We start from the raw sequence: 22,146 nt of genomic DNA on the forward strand, positions 1-22,146 counted from the left end.
ACCACTGGCCTTCCCTCCCTGCTCCTTAAGGCAACAAGTCTGAAGTTCTAACAATTCCATCTGGTAAGTGTAGCCCTGGTAAACAGGTAGGTCCTAGGTTCCTGTCACTCTGCTGGTTTTCTGGCCTGAGGTCATATCCTCTCTGTCTTCTCCCTCCTCCAGACACTGTGCTATCCTTCCTACACACCTCCTGCCTGCAGCTGGCAAGCTCCTCGAGCCTTCAATCTTACCTTCCATATCCTTTTCCTAGGGAGGGTTCACCTTGCCTCCAAAGCTAAATCCATGTCCCTTTTATGTGATCCTTTAAGGCTGGTAGGAGGAAAAGGTAACTTTTGTTATGTATGATTTGCTCTAAGTTTTTCAATTTTTCGCTACTGCAGACTTTCTTCATTAAACTGAATTACCTCCAATGATGCAGCTTCCTCATGTATACTCATGTGCCTGTCAAGAGGAAGGTTCCTAAACTTTAGCTCCAAGATGTATTGATTTTATTTATCCCACAAGTATTCTGTGATAGTAGGCGCTGGCAAGGCAGCTCTCACATAATTTCTTCAGATTAACTTTGCTAATATCTGGCTTAAATAAATGTTCTTTCTCAGTTGCTTCATTTGGCTGGAATAAGTCTCCTTGAAAGAGTGAATGTATTGAGTTATATGGGGTGATCAGTAATAGATGATGGGTGGGTAGATATTTTACCTAGTAATGGGTCCAAACACCTTATTATTTTACAAAACTGAAAAGCATTGACCGTTTAACAGTGACTCTCAAGCAACCTTGATGGAGCCTCAATGGGCCTTACAAAAGCCATATACTTGAAAGTAGAAATGATCAAGGCTTATTGGTTCTCGTTCCAATAAAGCTAATGACTTCTGCTTAATATGCAGTCAAAGGCTAACTGGTTTTAAGCAAAGATTTCATAACTTACTTATACTTTGTTTCAAAACACTTTCTCTCCATCCTTACCTTTCAAATATAGCAAGGGAAAATATAATTTATATATGAGTATATATAACCTCCTTCTTTTGTTCAACCCATCTGCATCTACCCATGAAGGAAATATTTTGCAGAGTTGTCAAAGGAAACGAGGATAGGGACAGAAACTGGGGCCCACAGAAATGGCTGTGCAGAAGCATTTCATGGAAAACTAAAAGACAGGAAAGAAAACAAAAATTGAGCAAGGACAGATACTGTGGCAAACAAGTAGGAGAATGAGAGATGTGTGAGCAAAGAATTTAAGAAATACTGTCATAGATGATGAAGCGGAGCATCTTTGACTTTATTGAAAACAATCAAAATATCTCTCTATTATTTCAGAATGCTGAACTGTAACCAGGTAACTATGACCCTGCAGTGAGACTAGGCTATGTAGAGCCCTAAGATTTACTCCTGATAAACTGATGCGAAGAACTGACTCATTTGAGAAGACCCTGATGCTGGGAAAGATCGAAGGCAGGAGGAGAAGGGGACGACAGAGGATAAGATGGTTGGATGACTTCACTGACTCAATGGACATGAGTTTGAGTAAACTCTGGGAGTTGGTGATGGACAGGGAAGCCTGGCATGCTGCAGTCCATGGGGTTGCAAAGAGTCGGACATGACTGTGCGACTGAACTGAACTGAACTGAAGATTTACTCAGATTACACTAATGTGACGTACAATAAGAAAGACCAGTAGCATTGTGACTTTGTGTAGAATTATCCTGCCCTATTAGCCTGCCCTATTTCCTCTAGGGCCCCAAGATTTATTGCATTATTTGGTTTTCTGATTTTTATTGTGAACTCTACACAGCATCCTGACAGCCAGTGTCTCTGCTGTTCCCCTTGCCTCAAATATTCCTCACCTGAAAAATCTTCTCAGAGTACTAATTCTGAGTTCCTCTGAAAGAGAAGAGGATTATACATAGAGAATGAAATAACACTTGAGATTAGACCTTTAATGGGAATCTATCCAACCATTTAGCAGGGCCTCAGCAAGTCTGAAAACCATCAGGATGCTCACTAAAACCCAAATCCCAGAGTTCCATCCTCAAAAATGATGACATCCAGATATTCAATATTTGAAGGCCCAGTGGTTTTCTTTACAGCCTTATTAACCAAGAGAACACTAAGAAAGTTCTCTTTGCTGACTTCTTTCTTGGCATTTCTTTTTTGCTTGTTTGTTTTCTGTTGACATGATCTGTCAACAGAAAGGTACTGAAGATAGTAAGCCTCATTTTAATTGTTCACACCTTCTATCACCTTATACCACTTGCCTATCACAATCTTGGTCACTAATTTTGGACTTCACTAAGCCCCAGTTTTACTAGTCTACGAAATGAGATGTTGCAGCTTTCCTTTCTTCAATATGTTTTTTAAAATATCCTATTGGATGGTTTGAGATGCACATTAACTGTTCCTGACCATGAAAGGCTTATTACATTTTAGGCATTTAGGTATTTGGCTAAATTTACAGCATTACATTATAAGTTTTTGATATAATATTCATTAGTGACATCTGAAAGGTGTTGACAAGTACACTGGCATTGATTGGAATTTAAAAAACTAAGTTGGTTTAACTTCTAGATTGCCTACAACTGCATATTTCTGACTCTATGAGCTTAAATAGGTAACTTTATCTCTTTGATCTTCATTATTTCATGAATAAAGTTACTATTAGAAAATTATGTTAATAAAGATAGGAAATGACTAAAATAAACACATTAGAATCTTAGTGGCTTGATACAACAGAAGGTTTTTCTTATTCACATAGTGTTTAGTATGGGTGTTTAGCATTGTCTTCCATGCAGGGATTCAGGGATGCAGGCTCCTTTCATCTTATAGATTTGTCATCCCCTTCACTATCTGTAGGATTTCCCTGGTGGCTCAGATGGTAAAGAGTCCACTTGCAACGCAAGAGATCTGGGTTCAATCCCTGGGTCAGGAAGATCACTTGGAGAAGGGAATGGCAACCCATTCCAGTATTGTTGCCTGTGAAATCCCATGGACAGAGGAGCATGGGGGGCTACAGTCCACGGGGTCTCAGTTGGACACAAATTAGCGACTATACAACAACAAATGGGCATATATGACTCCAAGGAAGCCTGGAAAATAACTGTGTTGGCCCAGGAGAAAAAGAAACTAGGGTCTTATAAATTCATAACATTCTCTGCCAAAAACACTTTTTTCAATGGTTGTGGAGAGGGTCATGTGAGATAATGAGCTTGCAAAACTACTTTGTAAATTATAATCTGCTATGCAACTATAGAATGCTATTTTTATTATAATTACTATATGTAACATCTCTGTGAATACTTTACTACCAGGGATTGGTAGCCTCCTTAGAAGGAAGAGACTTTATGGATATAAAAAACACTTAAAATTTGGGGATTAAGCAAACTCTAAAAATTATGTTTTATGAAACAGGGCAATCAGAGCCCTTTCCTCCAACTTGGGTGTCTTGGAATGCCCTGAAATTTCTTCTTCCTCCATGGTAGTAACAAGTTTTGTATGCAGAGAAACAATTACTGAAGCACTTACCAGGTTATCTCAGTAGTCAGATTATTTGCTGTAAAATTGAAGTTTATTTATGATACCCTTCAATGCCAGAAACAGTGAGTTGGAAATATAAAAATGAATCTACCCATATTGTTAACTAATTAACTAAAAATCCATGCTTAATATTCTCCAAGAGTAAAGCACTGTGCTGGGGAGATAGGGCACATCAGAAATCATATAAACCAAGGTAAAAACAATTCTCAGTGTGATCCCTTCAATCAGATTTTGAAGGTCTCACTTCTAAACCATTTAATGTTTGAGATCAGGTCATGGTATTTTTTCAACAGCCTTCTCACAAAGTAGCATGAGCAGCACAATTATTTCACTAATTTTAAAAGAGTTCACTTCTGTTTGTGTCTCTTAAATGATGGAACATGGAGAAAATGAAAATGCAAAAGATTGAATTAATTATATTGAATAAGGATAAATCAGGAATGATTCATTTATTTATTTAATTTTTAGCCAAGAGAAAAATTGAAGGGACTTCCTATGAGGCAATTAGCCATTCAACCTTTGTAATTTCAAACAAAGCAAGTGAATCAGACATTTAAAGGGGTTTACAAAGATCTCACAAACTATAGGAGGTGGAGTACAGATGCATTTTCAGACCACTGTGTTGACTAGTGGGGATGATGGTGCCTGGTTGAGAGTGGTGACCTGGGTGGGTCTCTATGTCTCCATATTACATATAATCTCCACACTTGTAAATAGCCTGTGTTCAATGGATAGGATATGAGTAAAGCAATTTGTTCAAGCCAGTCCAAGTTTACCCTTATTCCCCAGCATAACTGATGGCTCAGTGGGTAAAGAATCTGCCTGAAGTGCAGGAGACACAGGAGACGCGAGTTCAGTTCTTGGGTTGGAAAGATCCCCTGGAGGGCGGCATGACAACTCACTCCAATATTCTTGCCTGGAGAATCCCATGGACTGAGGAGCCTGACGGTCTACAGTCCAAAGGGTCATGAAGAGTCAGACACAACTGAACAACCAAACATGCACATTCACTCTGTAGAGTGTTCCCAGTTCAGACAATTCATTATATGGACAGGCTGTCAATGGATATGTGTTCATGGCTTGATAAGCAGAACTTGGGAAGCTGGCGCTCATGTCACTGCATAATAGCTTCAAAGATGATTAAAACATCAAAATGCACAAATAACTGAGCCCAGAGAAAGCAGTAGTATCTCCAGCTCACAACTAAAATTCTTACTTTCCTTCCTGGTAACATAGCCAGAAAGATCCGCAGCAACAAGAAGATGGCCAATCAGCACTGATTTGTGAACTGCCACCCCAGAAATAGGAGGTGAGTGGTTATTTGAGAATCTGTATGAACTTGTATCACCATTGCTAAAAGCCTGAGCTTTGGCACCCGAAGTAACTTGTCCAATTTTATTAAAATGCAGTATTCCTCGCTTTGATCCAGTAAAAATAATGTCTCTATTTATCAATTAAATCCTTTACTTATATTTTCCAAGGGCGAATCTTCGGTGTATTTATTTACTGCGTCATGATTGATTCTGAACTTTATTAATCATAATGATAACATTTCATATGACAAGAAGTCAGAGAGAACTTGGGCAGCATCCAGTTCTACACACTTCAAGTTATAGTACCCAGAGAGAACTAAAGCATTAGCTTATTGGAAACCTGGGGGGACTCTCCCAGTCCCCAGCTCTTTATCTGGTGCTCCTGCATCCTATATCCAAGTCATAACAACACCAACACTTGACTTCTGCTGGTTTCCAGTTTCTGCATTAATGTTTGGAAGCATTAATACTAGAAATGTACTTCTTTCTCTAGAAGAATTAGGAAAGAGAAAATGAGTTTAGCATTCAGACAAGATCGAGCAAGTTCAGGGTGGTATAACCACAGATTAAGCTAGCATTCAGTTAGAGAAAGATCAGTTCTCCCAAACCATTCTTTCTAATTTGGGGAATAACTGTAAAACTCTTGATTCCTCCTGAGACAGCATCTTGCTTGCATGTGTGCTAAGTCGCTTCTGGTGTGTCTGATTCTTTGCAACCCTACCGACTGTAACCCACCAAGCTCTTCTGTCCATGGGATTCTCCAGGCAAGAATACTGGAGTGGGTTGCCATGCCCTCCTCCAGGAATCTTCCTGACCCAGTGGTCGAACCCATGTCTCTTACATTTCCTCCAGGTTCTTTACCACTAGCACCACCTGGGAAGCCCTGGGATAGCATCAGTCAAGAGCAAATGATATGCTTTCTTCTCTTAAATGTTCTCAGAGCCCATGCTCTTCCACAATTGGCCATAAAAATTCTCACAACCCTCTATGTAAGGATCTTTCCTTTGTTCACTGTTGTGTCCCCAGGGCCTGACCTAGTGTCTACCCGGGAGCTGTTTCATACATATTTGTAAATTCTTAAAGAAATGATGAAATTCCCAAAGGGAAAATGCAGCCAGAATATGAGTCTGCTGGGCAGTAAGCAGCCACGTGTCCCCCTCACTGCCAGGACTCTGTAGAATTGAGGAACCACCAGAATCTCTGTGAAAACTGAGAACTGCCTTAGAGCCCAGCGAAACCAACTAAGAAAGAGGTTTGTAGAAAAGTTATTAGCACTGCAAAAAGAAAAGAGTCCTTCCTGGATGAGAATATTAGCATTGCAGAGACACAGCAAAAAATATATGCAAGAGGTAAATTGCTTATTGCAGAGGATAGTGAAAGTGAAAGCATTAGTCGCTCAGTTGTGTCCTACTATTTCCAACCCCTTGGACAGTAACCTCTGTCCGTGTAATTCTCCAGGCAAGAATACTGGAGTGGTTTGCCATTCCCTTCATTCAGGGCATCTTCCCGACCCAGGGATCAAACCCATGTCCCCTGTATTGCAGGCAGATTCTTTATCATCTGAACCATCGGGGGAGGATAATAGCATTTGGGATATGAGTGGAGATGGTTGTTGATAGCTGTAGACAACAGAAATAAGAACTCAAACTGGCTTAAATAATCCTAATGTTATATTTTTTGACATAATTGCTAGCCCAGGGCAGCTAGGCTTGTGGGCTGGGGAATTCAGAGAGTCATAATGTCATCATGGGTCCAGGTTCCCTCCAACCCTTGGCTTCTCAAAATCCTATCAACATGACCTCTGAATGGCAGTACCATGGCTGAGGCAAGTGTCAAATCGAGATAATAATGCCCACAGGAAGAAGAGAGACAAACACTCCCTGTGGCTCTCTTTGTTTTATTTATGTATGTGTTGTTCATTTATTTTTGAAGAATGCATGCTCTTTATTACTATTAATGAGGCTTGTAATCCCCTGACTATCGTTTTCTCCCTGAACCAGAACAAACATAATTCTTAGAGTCAGAAACTGCAGCTCTCCTTTACCAGAAATGAAACTTTTCCAAGAAGCTCTCAGTCTTTTCCACTCACATTCCATTGATTGGATTCCACTTCTTTTCCTAACATGTTCCTCAAAGCAAATGGAAATCCCCTTGCTGCTCTTATAGGGGCTGTGATAAGCTTAGGCTAAAGCCTACAGCTGTATAGGGTGAACACCTTAAAAAAGAATTATGCTAGAGAGAATAAAAAGAAACTGCTGTGTCAGCACCCATTAGGACTCCAGAGTAAGAGCATCAATGATTAATTAGCAACCTTGGTTAACTCTGTGACATATGAAGACTATAGCAAACCCCAGAGAAATATTTCACACAGGCAAGGTACTTAGTTTAAAAAATCTTTCCAGATCTCTGAAGAGGATGACTACTGTTATCCTACTATCCTATCTTTCCAGATAAGGAAACAGAGGTTCAACTGACTGACACACCAAGTTATATAATCAGGAAGTGGCAGTTGCGTATGAGGAGTCAAACATTTAGTAAAAATGTGTCTGGTTCCCTGAAATCAAAATTTCAAATCACAGAGTTTTGAAAGAAAACTTCCAAGCAAATGCCTGAGACCCTATGAAGCCATATGTTAGATGTATTTCAAGAATCATAATCACATTCTTTTAGGTACATCATTTATTCATTTATTCAGTGACTTATTATGTGCAAGATAAATTGCTAAATACTTGAGACTAAAAAGATGAAAAATACTCCACCTCTGTGTAAAGTTCTGAGTTCACCTAACAGGCAAGAGTAAAAGGTAATCATCAACTGTATTTCCTAATTCTAAAATGTCATCAATTGGAAAACATGCAAAACCATACTGAGAAAGGGAAGGGGAGAGAAAATGCAACGTTAATTTCACATATTGATTGTAAACTGCATATAAGTTTCAGAATGGTTCTAACCTGAAGGGAAAGACTGTCAGAAGAGGAGCGCTCTGCCAGCCACAGCACAGGTTCTATAATAAGGGATACACGCAATGCTTCATGCAGGCACAGAACTGAGTGCTCTCCAAGGAGGGTGTGGGGGTGATCAATGGAGAAGTTAACATTTTAAATACAAGCTCAGGAAAATGAGTTGAGCTTTCAAGATAGAGAGAATCCAGGAAGAAAGAACACAGTAAGAAAACTGGTACAGATGAACCTAGTTCCAGGGCAGGAATAGAGATGCAGATGTAGAGAATGGACATGTGGACACAGTGAGAAAGGGGAGGGTGGAATGAATTGGGAGATTAGATTTGACATAAATGCACTACCATGTTAAAAATAGCTAGTGGGAGTCTGCAGTGTAGTCCAGGGAGCTCAGTTTGGTGCTCTGTGATGACTTAGAGGGGTGGGATGGGGGCAATGGGAGGGAGGCTCGAGAGGGAGGGGATATATGTATACCATATAGTTGATTCATATCGTTGTACTGCAGAAAATTCCCTGGTAGCTCAGCTGGTGAAGAATCTGCCTGCAATGCAGGAGACCCTGGTTCGATTCCTGGGTCAGGAAGATCCACTGGAGAAGGGATAGGCTACCCACTCCAGTATTCTTGGACTTCTCTGATAGCTCAGCTGGTAAAGAATCTGCCTGCAATGTGGAAGGTCTGGGTTTGATCCCTGGATTGGGAAGAACCCCTGGAGAAGGGAAAGGCTCCCCACTCCAGTATTCTGGCCTGGAGAATTCCATGCAGTGTGTATTCCATGGGGTTGCAAAGAGTCAGACATGACTGAGCAACTTTCACTTTTTACTGCAGAGATGAATAAAACATTGTAAAAGAATTATACTCCAATAAAATATTTTTTAAAAAACATGGCGTGGGAAACAACAGTGAATAATCAGTTCATTGTGGCTTCAAAACAGAATCTTCCTCATTAAGGCAAGGGAAAAAGACACAGTGAGAAAGACAGTGAGACAAAGAGAAAGAGAGAGGGAGAGAGAGAGAGCTGGGTACACATATAATCTAGGGCTTTTCATCATGAAACATTCAGCTACCCAATTATTCATTGAGCTACTAGAGCCAAATGCCTCTTGATGAGAGTCCTTAGCCCCCCACTTACTGGCCTGACCCTGTAACTTCGTTTTCCTGAGCCTCATCCCCATCCTGTGTAACAGTGGCAGAGTCCCCAAGCCTGCTTCTCAGGAGGAACTCTCAGGGCTTACTGCCAGGCTACCCAGGAGGCCGAGAGCTCAAAGCTTGGTGTGTGGCAAGCATCCAATAAATGGTAGCAGGCTAAGAAAAATGAGGAAAAGAGTCCATTACTCAGTCTCGACATTCAAAGAAACACCTCTCTTGGGTGCCACTCACACCCCTTCAGGAGGGCAAGAGGGTTTAGACAGAAAGACTGTGACCTTAAATGTAAAAACAGCCCAGTGTACCTCATTTCTGCCACCACCTGGAAAAAAAAAAAAAGGCAGGGTTGAATCTAGGGAAGAGCAGAGTGGAGATGACAGAGTGAGAATTGTAAGCTGTACCACCTAGTAATTTCTGGAGATGGCATGGGTGGGGGAGGATGAGAGAATCTCTCCTGAGGTGTGGATGATTTCAAAATAAGGAGACTGGTGTCTCATTTCATTTGAAGATGGTTGAAAAATGGGAGGTTTACAAATGGGGTGTGATAGAACCAGATTGAAGTGTTTTTTGTCAAAAGAATGGATCTCACCCCATTCTTTATGCTCTGAAGGCACTGAAGGGCACTCAGTATGATTCTAGGCCACTGAATGGAGAGGCACAGAGGCTGGTGGGGCATCATGCTGGCACACTACTCTGGACAGTCGTGGGTACTTGGGCTGGCAGAAGCCCAAGTGACAACCCCTCTACCCCAAGAAGCAGAAGTAAAGCTGAATGCTAATGGAACATGGGTGGAGATGGGAACATGCATGCCCCCCCCATAACACAAGCCCACCACCCTAGCTGTGAACCCAACATTAAACAAGTCCGGATAGAGACAGTGTATGCCACCCAGTCCCCCTGCCAGATCCCAGGTCTTCCTGCTGTGAGCCTTGAACAACTCCCACAGTGGGGACCAACACAGTGATGATTTGGAAAATTGTCACCAGCAGAAACTCAGGACATGAAACACACAGGCTAACCTCCTTCCCAGTAACCCAGATGCCATCCTGGGAGGACAAGAAGAGGAACCTCACTGAATATGTACCCCAAGGACACTAAGCTTTAAACCAGTAGAACTTTGGGACTATGTTTTCTGCCATATGTTAGTCTGTTCAGACAGCTGCAACAAAACAGCATAGACTCAGTAACTTATAAATAACACATATTTGTTTCTCACAATTCTGGAGGCTGGGAAGTTCAAGATCAAGATGTGGATAGATCCAGTGTCTGGTAAAGGCCCACTTCCTGGCTTCTTGTATCTTCAAGTGGAGAGTAGACAGTGAGCAAGCAGGCTCACTTGTCTCTTCTTTAAGGGCACTAATTACTTTCTTCAGGGCTCCACCCGCATGACCTAATCAACTTTCAAAGGCCCCACCTCCTAACACCATCACATTGGGGGTTAAGGTTTCAACAAATGAACTTTGGGGGACATATACATTCAGCCCACAATATATTATAAGAGGCCATGAGAGGATTCATGAGTTAAAATGAGTTTAATCATAAGAAACCCAAGTTTTGTGCATTCTAGTTGTTCCCAGGAGTTGAGAAAATTTCAGCTAACATTATTGAACCTTTGATTTTGTCAGGGGTTAGGTTACACATTTACATGGATTGTCAAATTTAATCCTTCTAAGTAAATAGCTGCTACTGTTATTTCTATTCCACAGGTGAGAAAACTGATGTAAGAATTATGTGCTCTTATGTATGTATTGAGCAGAAACAAGAGTTAAAGGAGTAACAAGCTATTTTATTCTCTCAAACACAGGAGCAAACATCACCTTCATGGGGGAGGAGTACAAATACCACCTAACACCCTTGAAATACTATCTAGTAAAAACGTGTGTTCCCAGCCCATGGGGTCTCCCCTCCCATATCAGATGAGAAGGACAGCAATATTCCAGGCAAATTTGTGATGGAGTTTTGGCCAGCGCCTCTTGTTCTCAGTGGAAAGCCTGGACTCTGGATCTGAGCGGACCAGCCTTGTAATCCTACATCCGGGTAAACTGGGTAACATAATTTCTCTGTGCCTCCCTTTCCATATGCATCCAAGAAGATGAAAAATCCCAATGTGTCAGTATTGTAACAAAGACAGGGAATAAGATATGCACAATGATTTGTGTAACACCTGGCACAGTGCTGTTACTTTTGCCATCTTCACAGCCTCATTCTCAGATACCTGTTCATTTATTAATAGGGAGCAAATCCCTCCTCTCTGACTCATAAAAGGTATATTTAAGAATTTAAAAGTTTTCTCCCTCCCAGGGCATTTCACTATCAGCATCATGAAAATCATAGCACCTTCAAAGACACAAAAGGATCAGTTTATAAAAGAAAGATTTAAAATTCCCCATCAGGATGGGGATTTTATTAGATTTTATTAGATTAAGATTTTCCATGGGTCAAATTAAGATTAAGATTTTCCATGGGTCAAATCCTTTTCCTAAAACAATAAAAACATCATTTTAACTTTTTCTTTATTTCTAAACTTACTCTCTTCAGAAAACATGTGAGATGGTCAAGAAATGAAGGTAATATATTTTGTGAAATATTAGTTATAAAAAAAGAAATAGAACATCAAGAAAGGAGATAGAGTCAACCTGTTCTTCCAAAAGATCATGCCAAGCTATGGAGTCTAAAAACAACAGACCTTGATCTGAGTGTCTTATGAGCTAAAACAAAAGTGTTTGGGTAGTTCCTGGGAATTTACACCTTTAAAGCATCTTCACCTATATGTTTTATTTGTTCCTCTCAGGAATCCAGTGAAGAAGAAATTATACTCCCCATTCAATAGATACGGAAACTGAGATTCCAGAAGACAATACCATCACACCCAGACATCTTAAATCTTTGTTCAATGGCTCTTTGACTCTTCTGTTACCCCATAGCCACCTACTTTCCAGGATAAGGTGAATTTTGAAGCAGAAGAGGACTTTCAAGGTTATATAGTCTAGTTTTTAGACATCTGTTTTGAATTATGCATATGTTTCGATACTCACATAAATAGTACTAAATCTAATAAAATAATATTGAAATTCATGGTTATCAGTGGTACATGCTTGACAACACACCTGGCCACTTCCTTTGGGTTTGAGATTGTCTATTTGATGACACAGAAGTAGCTAGAAGTTCAAATTATATATTAGGTCCCTTTGGTTTTCTCATTCTGGGCATCAAGGGTCTAACAAGATTCATATCATTATCCCTGATAAGTCATGAATTAGGCATGTTTTTAAAAACTCTCCGTGGTTAAATAATACTTAGCAACATCATCCTCCAGAAGCACTTCTCTCCAGTCATGATTAGCCTTTCTAATGATTCCACTCAGCTAGGATTTTTAGTGTTTTTTAATTGCGTATTTTATGATATTTTAATTTTATGTTTATTCATTATTAATCATCTTTATTATATTTTAATTGTCAATGCAGCATCCTAAGCAGTGAGAGGGAACACTTCACAAATAAGAATATTAATTTATTTGCCTTAAAATAACAATTAGGATTTTAATAAAATTACTTCTCTTAATAGGTCTCTGTGGAATGTTAATTCCCCACCCTTTAATGAACTAATGAGATACGAGGTGAATTTCATTAAGCACTGTGCTCACTTCTAACCAAAAAATTGTAAGCAACAATAGCAAACCTTCAAAATATTTACCTAAAGGTAAGTTGCTGATTCCCTCTAAAAAGAAATCTAAGAGTTGTGTACAAAGAACTAAACCTAAACGCATCCTCCCTCATTCTGGTGACTGTTGAGAGGATTGAATACATTGACACTGCCCATCACATTGTGGTCTCCAAACCACTTTGCACTTTACTTGCTCCCCTGTTAGGAAAGGGCTCCCTATGAACACAGTTCAGTTCAATTCACTCAGTCGTGTCCGACTCTTTGCGACCCCATGAACCTCAGCACGCCAGGCCTTTCTGTCCATCACCAACGCGCAGAGTTTAGCCAAACTCATGTCCATCGAGTCGGTGATGCCATCCAGCCATCTCATCCTCTGTTGTCCCCTTCTCCTCCTGCCCTCAATCTTTCCCAGCATCAGGGTCTTTTCAAATGAGTCAGCTCTTCGCATCAGGTGGCCAAAATATTGGAGTTTCAACTTCAACACCAGTCCTTCCAATGAATATTCAGGACTGATTTCCTTTAGGATGGACTGGTTAGATCTCCTTGCAGTCCAAGAGACTCTCAAGAGTCTTCTCCAACACCACAGTTCAAAAGCATCAATTCTTCAGTGCTCAGCTTTCTTTATAGTCCAACTCTCACATCCATACATGACCACTGGAAAAACCATAGCCTTGACTAGGCGGACTTTTGTTGGCAAAGTAATGTCTCTGCTTTTTAATATGCTGTCTATGTTGGTCATAACTTTCCTTCCAAGGAGTAAGTATCTTTTAATTTCATGGCTGCAGTCACCATCAGCAGTGATTTTGGAGCCCCCCAAAAAATAAACTCTGACACAGTTTCCACTGTTTCTCCATCTATTTCCCATGAAGTGATGGGACCAGATGCCATGATCTTAGTTTTCTGAATGTTGAGCTTTAAGCCAAACTTTTCACTCTCTTCTTTCACTTTCATCAAGAGGCTCTTTAGTTTTTCTTCACTTTCTGCCATAAGAGTGGCATCATCTGCATATCTGAGGTTATTGATATTTCTCCCAGCAAACTTGATTCCAGCTTGTGCTTCCTCCAGCCCAGCATTTCTCATGACGTACTCTGCATGTAAGTTAAATAAGCAGGGTGAAAATATACAGCCTTGACGTACTCCTTTTCCTATTTGGAACCAGTCTATTGTTCCATGTCCAGTTCTAACTGTTGCTTACTGACCTGCATACAGAGCACACAACTCTGCAAAATATCCTCAGTTGCAGGACCATTCAAGGTGTACAGCTAATGTAATAATATTGACTATTGATGATGCTGTCTTGCACCCAGAGATGTCACAGGGCTCTAGAAACATCATGTAAGCCCCACAAGTTCTCAACACCAGGAGAAGACTGCTGGTCTAGTCTTACAAACAGGGGAACTGAAGGGCAGGGAGACGAAGCCACTTCTGTGACACTTCCCGGACATGGTGGAAAGTCACATGGAAGAACAAGCTGGCCACAAGCAGACTGAACTTGCCTGATCCTTCATTAAACATGGACTATCTTAATAGCTCTTGAATTTTCCATTAAGTTCGCCTACTTATGTTGTCAACACAGGAAAGAAGTTGTGTGTGTTCTTTTGAATGAATGTATTTTTTTGTATTAAAAAGCAGAGACATCGCTTTGCCAACAAAGGTCTGTATAGTCAAAGCTACAGTTTTTACAGTAATCATGTACAGATGTAACAGTTGGTCTATAGAAGAAAAGGCTGAGAGCCAAAGAATTGATGCTTTCAAACTGTGGTGCTGGAGAAAACTCTTGAAAGTCCCTTAGACTGCAAGGAGATCAAATCAGACAGTCTTAAAGGGAATCAACCCTGAATATTCATAGGAAATATTGTTGCTGAAGCTGAAATTCCAATACTTTGACCACTTCCCAGATAGCTCAGTTGGTAAAGAATCTGCTTGCAATGCTGGAGACCCTAGTTCGATTCCTGGGTCAGAGAAGGAATAGGCTACCCACTCCAGTATTCCTGTTCTTCCTTTGTGGCTCAGCTGGTAAAGAATCCTCCTGCAATGTGGGAGACCTGAGTTTGTTGCCTGGGTTGGGAAGATCCCCTGGAGAAGGTAAAGGCTACCCACTGCAGTATTCTGGCCTGGAGAATTCCATGGACTACAGTCCATGGGGTCACAGAAAGTCAGACACAACTGAGCGACTTTCACTTCACTCACTGACATGAAGAGCTGACTCACTGGAAAAGACCCTGATTCTGAGAAATTGAAGGCAAAAGGATAAGGGGTTGGCAGAGGATGAGATGTTTAGATAGCACCACTGACTCAGGGGACATGAATTTGAGCAAATTCTGGAAGATAGTGGAGGATAGAAGAGCCTCCCAGGCTACAGTCCATGCATGCATGCTAAGCTGCATCAGTCATGTCTGACTCTTTGAGATCCCACGGACTGTAGCCCACCAGGCTCCTCTGTCCATGGGATTCTCCAGGCAAGAATACTGCAGTGGGTTACTATGCCCTCTTCCAGGGGATCTTCCTGACCTAGTGACTGAATCCGAGTGTCATGTCTCTTGTATTGGCAGGTGAGTTCTTTACCACTAACACCACTTGGGGGGCCTAGGCTACAGTCCATGGGGTCTCAAGGAGTTAGACACAGTATGGGGACTGAATAACTACTACAACTTTTTTGTATTGCTGTCAATGTTTGTTTTAATATCACCCATTGATCTTCAGCTTTCTTGTCACTTGACAGTTTTAATAATCTGCTTCAATGTTGCAGCAGTAATTTTTGAAGTTGATATTTCATCTTTTGGCAGACAATGTTATAGCCATTATGGAATTAACCTAATATTCTTCCAGTATCATTTTAAAAATAATGCCATTATAATGGCTTTTTTGGTCATATCTGTTACTGTAGGATTGTGATGTGTTCTTATACTGTTAATTTTCCAAATGCACAATTTATAAAAATCTTTCCCCAGAAAAGAAATACAAACCTTAGTAAATCTTCCCATGTAGGTAGAAGTTTTTGTTTCGTTTTGTTTCAATCAGTGGTTAAAACAATTCCTTTCACATGACTTCATTGTTTTCCTTTGAGGTCTCAGAGAGTAAACTAATTCACTTCAATGGAATCACTGCCATTAGTCTATTTACCACATTGAAGTTTATCGGAACATGACTACTAAATGCAGCTAGCAGGAAAAAAGAAAAGCAACTCCATGAACTCTCAGTTAACAGTATGTTTTGTGCCCCGATACCCACTCCTATACATACACACACATACATACACATACACACACACACACACACACACACACACATCTTTTGCAATGTAGTTTCAGCTCCAGACATCTTTTAAAAACCATTTGGTAACTGATTAGGAGAATGAGTCCCTCTCATTCTTTAAATGACTCATTAAAATATCATTGTAAAATCTTCTACTATAAAGTCCAATTCCCATGATATCATGAAACCCAGCCCAAGAAGAACCACAGAAATGTTATTTGTTGAGACTAGAAATACGAAGGCTTTCAGAGCTCTCATCTCCAAGTTCTCTTTTGATCAATGAAGAAGTGAAGTCTAACAAAGATATCATAAATCTAAAGGTATTTAACACCATAGCAACCTAAGGAATAAATCTAACAGCAGGACCCACTTCAAAGAGCAGAGTGTAAATGTGGGAAGTAAAATTGTCTTCAGCAAAGTGACAGAAGAGAGGGACAGTTCCAAAACACACTTGGGTTAGTTTTATTTCTCTTTCCATGAATCAATCATGAATTCTTAGAGGAAAGTGTTGATCAGAATATCTTTACAAATAACAGAAATCAATAGGGATGACACCAACATATAGCCAGATTTTTGAGAATTAAACAATAAAGTCAACATTAAGAAATGTAAAATATGCAACAGATGCCTGAAAGACACAATGATTTTGTAGAAACAAGCAAGTAATTCAAAATGGACTTTACATAATGAAAAGCACAAGCTTATCTAAAGAATGAGAGGACCAAGGGCAAGGGATGGAGAAGGGGCTCCTTGCAGTTTAGGAAAACAGAGTCAAAGAGCCTGGTGTTGGCAGAAGAGGGGGGCCCTGGCTCCCGGGCTTGAGTCCTCCGGCTCCTGAGTGTCATTTTTGTGGAGAATAGACTTGAGTTACCTTAGCGCATTATCACTAGACATTAAACACCATCCTCACACAAACTCCCTTTGTGGTAGTGCTGTGCTACCCAGGCAGTCTTCTGATTCTCAGCTCACTTCCATAATAGATGTGCCACCTTTCTAGTCTAGCTGTGTTGGTAGTTAAATTTATCTTAGGAAATCACCCAAATTGGCATCTCAGTTGATACTTTCTCAATTGTGAGTTTGTTTAATCTGAATATGGTTTATAGAAACAACTGGAAAAATAATAAAATATATCTAAAGAATTTAGGTCCGAAACTGCCTTTTCCATCTTCCCCTCTTAGGCTGTATGTATCTCTTCCTTAGAGTCGCTGAATTCCTGTTGTCAGCCCACCTCCATCACATCTCAGTGCCCATTGCTAATTGGCCCCTCTAGTTGACCTCTGCAGCTTCAGACTAGCCTCCTAGATTAGGTTATCCTCACTTCCCCAGCCTAGAGATTTTAGATCTCCAGATTACAATTGTGACTAAGACCCCTGACATCTGGGCACCCCACCCAGCTTTAATCCAATAAGAAGAATAGATCAGATAATGAAAGACTCAGCCTTCAGGTGAAAGATAATAAAGGTGACAAATTAGAATCAAATCCTAATGCCTCCTTAACAATTCTGTTATATTTTCTTCTTCTCCTCATTGTCTTTCCCCCAGACTTGGCTGAAACCCAGAAAGAAATCTCCTGACTTCAGCCTCTACAGAAACCCACCCTGTTATTCTTAGCTGGAAAGGAGGCTTAGGATTCTGTGTCTCATACGGAACTAGGGACCCAAAGGTTGAGGGGACAATTTGAAATGCTTTCATCAAATAGCCATGATCCTTTAGGAAAGCCGTCTGGTGTAGAGTCAAGGAACTTATAAGCTGGAAAGGACCTGAGAGATCATCTAATCTCATCCATCTATTATGACTCCATGTACATAGCAAGACTTTTCCAAAGTCACATATATAAGAAATTAGAGGGAAAACTATACTCACCCTCAAATCCAAATGTTTTTCCATTCCACCAAGCCTCTTCTTCTTAATTCCATTCAGTTCAGTTCAGTTCAGTCTCTCAGTCATGTCTGACTCATTGTGACCCCATGGAGCAGCACACCAGGCATCCCTGTCCATCACCAACTCCCGGAGTTTACTCAAACTCATGTCCATCAAGTCAGTGATGCCATTCAACCATCTCATCCTCTGTTGTCCCCTTCTCCTCCTACCTTCAATCTTCCCCAGCATCAGGGTCTTTTCAAATGAGTCAGTTCTTTGCATCAGGTGGCCAAAATATTGGAGTTTCAGCTTCAGCATCAGTCCTTCCAATGAATATTCAGGACTGATTTCCTTTAGGATGGACTGGTTGGATCTCCTTGCAATCCAGAAAACTCTCAAGAGTCTTCTCCAAACCACAGTTCAAAAGCATCAATTCTTCTGCACTCAACTTTCTTTATAGTCCAACTCTCACTTCCATACATGACTACTGGAAAAACCATAGCTTTGACTAGACAGATCTTTGTTGGTAAAATAATGTCTCTGCTTTTTAATATGGCCATAACTTTTCTTCCAAGGAGCAAGCATCTTTTAATTTCATGGCTACAGTCACCATCTGCAGTGATTTTGGAGCCCAAGAAAATAAAGTCTCTCACTGTTTCCATTGTTTCCCCATCTATTTGCCACTTTTTAATACTTTGATAATTAATTTCATTATCACCAAATAAATGGGTTGAATTTAAAAAGATTATTGCAATCTCTTTACAGTCGTAAAGATTGTTGCAATCTTTTTAACAGATTGAGACAATCTGTTGCAGTCTCAGCAACCTTGCTGAGTTGTTGAGACTATAACAACCTCAGCAATATTTCTAGTACCCGATTCCTATCCCTATTTCAACTGAAATTGTAGAGGGAAGGAACTATTGCTGCTGCTAAGTCGCTTCAGTCGTGTCCGACTCTGTGTGACCCCACAGACGGCAGCCCACCAGGCTCCCCCGTCCCTGGGATTCTCCAGGCAAGAATACTGGAGCGGGTTGCCATTTCCTTCTCCAGTGCATGAAAGGGAAAAGTGAAAGTGAAGTCGCTCAGTCGTGTCCGACTCTTCGCGACCCCATGGACTGCAGCCCACCAGGCTCCTCCGTCCATGGGATTTTCCAGGCAAGAGTACTGGAGTGGGGTGCCATTGCCTTCTCCTACAAGCTTACTGTCTTTAAAATGAGAAAAACAGAAAAAAAAAAAAAAAACACGTCAAAGGTTGCAGACATCTGATAATATTAACAGCAGAAAATGCGGCTATAGGCAGAAGGAAACCATCTCTTGCTAGGTTGTAAAGAAGCTAAGCAAGGTGACACGGAATAAAACACCTTCCATCACTTCCCACCTGGGCATCTCCAAGGCGGCCTCAACTCAGCGGTCCAGCAAGCAACCCTCAACCGCGCAGGTGCACTAGTAGGGCATTCTCAGGCGAGGTCAAGGTACGTGTTAGGAAATGCGAAGCCCCAGGAAACCTTGACCAGGGGTAAAGCACTTTGGACCCTGGAAACCCGATGGGCTTTTTGTCCTATCTTCCACTACTGGTCCCCTAACGAGACACGGAAGCTGCTCACCTGTGAGGAGCCTACAGGCCCGGAGGCGGCGGGCGGCGAGCCGGGCCCCCCCAGGCCCTGCAGCGCGCAGCCCCGCATATCAGTCACCGCCTGGCCCGGGCACACACGCGCCTGAATCTTCTCTGCATTTAGAGTACAACCCGGGCCTTCCACCATCGCCCGGGCCCGCGCTGCGCCCCACTAAGCTGCAAATCCAACCGAGAAAACTGCCGCGCAACTTCACCTCAGCGGAGGTACTTAGCTCCTCCGAGAAGGAACTATTAGGACACTATTAATTTGTAGGAAGTTCTGGCTGGTGAAGGCAATGGCACCCCACTCCAGTACTCTTGCCTGGAAAATCCCATGGATGGAGGAGCCTGGTAGGCTGTGGTTCATGGGGTCGCTGAATCGGACACAACTGAGAGACTTCACTTTCACTTTTCACTTTGATGCATTGGAGAAGAAAATGGCAACCCACTCCAGTGTTCTTGCCTGGAGAATCCCAGGGACAGGGGAGCCTAGTGGGCTGCTGTCTATGGGTCGCACGGGGTCAGATAGGACTAAAGAGACTTAGCAACAGCAGCAGCTGGTAGCATTGCTCAGCTGGGGAAATATAAGACATTATCCATCACCTATGAAACACATGCTGCCTGAGAATGAAGCCAACACAGAGGAAGGTGGATCTGAGAGCTAGAGACAGCATCCTGACAATGTCCCTGGACATCTGGAAACAGGTAAGTTTAAAGTTAGGCCTGACTTCACACTTGGAAATTGCAGTTCTATGAATTTAAGGAAAAAATCTCATTTTTACTTCAAGTAATTTGGATTCTGTCTCTTGCACTTGATATTAGGAAAAAACCTAATACAATGATAACATTTTCATGCAACTTGAAGGACAGTGATGGTCAATGATAAGGTTCTGAATTGCAGAACAAAGTATTAAAAAGTGGACTGACTATTCCAGAAAGCCTTGAGTCAGAACTGTGATTCGGGAAGGAAACTATCTTCTCTAGAATCCAGTTTTCTCATCTGTAAGACAAGATAGTACCTCCCTCACAGTGCTATTGTGAGAACTAAATTCGTTTATAAAGGTAAAATGATTAGATCAGTGTCTGGCACATATCTATATACTATGTGCATTTTATATTGCTGTTGTTGTTGAGTCGCTGTCATGTCCAACTCTTTGCAACCCGATGGACTATAGCCTGCCTGCCTCCTTGGTCCATGGATTTCTGAGGCAAGAATACTGGAGTGGGTTTCCATTTCCTTTTATATTAGACATTAATTAGAAATGAAAGCTAAAGTGTAACTTATGGCAAAGGCCACTTGGGCTACACTCAAGTTGGGAGACCTCATTACTCCTGGCCCAGCACCCAAGGAACCTGGGGGAGCCCCAGATAGCAGGGGTTAATAAAAGGGCTCACTTCCACAGCTTTGAGAATCACATACAGGTTCCAAAAGTGACCCTGCCATGTAACTGCTTCATTAATATGAGTGCATTTGTGTGTACATTTTTGCTTTACTTTTTACATTCTGGAAGAATCAAGATATTATTTTATGCTGTGACAGCTATAGTCATCATACTGCCAATTGAATTCTTCAACCCAGGTCCAAAAAGACAGTGACTTGTCTCTCTCATCATTTTTATTACAGTGATCTTGCCAAGCTCTTAGGTTTTGAGGAAATCCCTTGCCCATCTCATTTCCAGGCAGAGCACAAGTCAGAAAAACTGAGTAACAAACTTCTCCCCTTAGAAAAACGCTTCTTTGTCACAATGAACTGACAGCGTTCTTTTGAACTCTGCCTTTTCCATGTTTGTGATGTGAATAGACCTTGCAATTAATTATCAACATGAATAATATATGTCTGTGAGCCCAAGAAATAAGTCAAAGGTTCCAAACTTTTTTTTCTCTAGTTTCCCCCGTGAGTGCTCTTGCAAATCCATGTTCCATTTTAAACATGTCAACACATTTGGGGATAGAAACATTTTGGTGCTGGTCTTCTCAAAGGTGGCTCATTAGTGAACAGCTCATGCAATTGATAAGTTACCGACTGAGGATGGAGAGACTAACATTTCTTATCTCTGCCTTTGCATGTTCAAGTGTCTCAGATATATTGATGAAACTTTATTTTCTGTCTCTGACTCTGTCTCTCTCCTCTTTCTTGTTTTCTCTCTCTCCACTGTGTATCACAATAATTAGTTAGAACAGACTGGAGTTTTGCCAACATGTAATTCTCTTTCAGCTCCAAGTGTGTCTTTTGGTCACCTTTCTTTTCTCTCTAACCACAAGTTGGGGGTGCTGATTTAGTTACTAAGTCGTGTCTAACTCTTGCGACCCAATAGACTTTAGACCACTGGTCGCTCTGTCTGTGGGATTTCCCAAGCAGGAAAACTGGAGTGTGTTGCCATTTCTTTCTCCAGGAGATCTTCCAGACCCAAGGATCGAAGCCGGGTCTCCTGCGTTGCAGGCTGATTCTTTATGGACTGAGCCACCAAGGAGTGACAGGTCTTTTTGATAATAAATTGAGGCTTCACAGCAACTGCAAGATTTCAGTTACAATGTCTGATATCGTAAGACATAATAAATGTTCAGTGAAGGATATAGTTCGAAGTTCCACAGGAAAAAGAGATTGGGCTAAAACAATAGGGTTTTGTGGTTGCTGTTGTTTTATTTTTTTTTGTTTGCTTTACATTCTGGCTGCAAGGCATGTGGGATCTTAGTTCCCCATCCAGTGATCAAACCTATGCTTCCTGTGGTGGAAGCGCAGTCTTAATCACTGGACCACCAGGCAAGTCCCAACAACAAATATTCTTTATGCCAACACTAGAGCTAAGTTAAAAT

Source organism: Giraffa tippelskirchi, chromosome 1, assembly GCF_054371585.1.
Source record: "Giraffa tippelskirchi isolate mGirTip1 chromosome 1, T2T-mGirTip1v1.2.pri, whole genome shotgun sequence".
Lineage (NCBI taxonomy): Eukaryota > Metazoa > Chordata > Mammalia > Artiodactyla > Giraffidae > Giraffa > Giraffa tippelskirchi.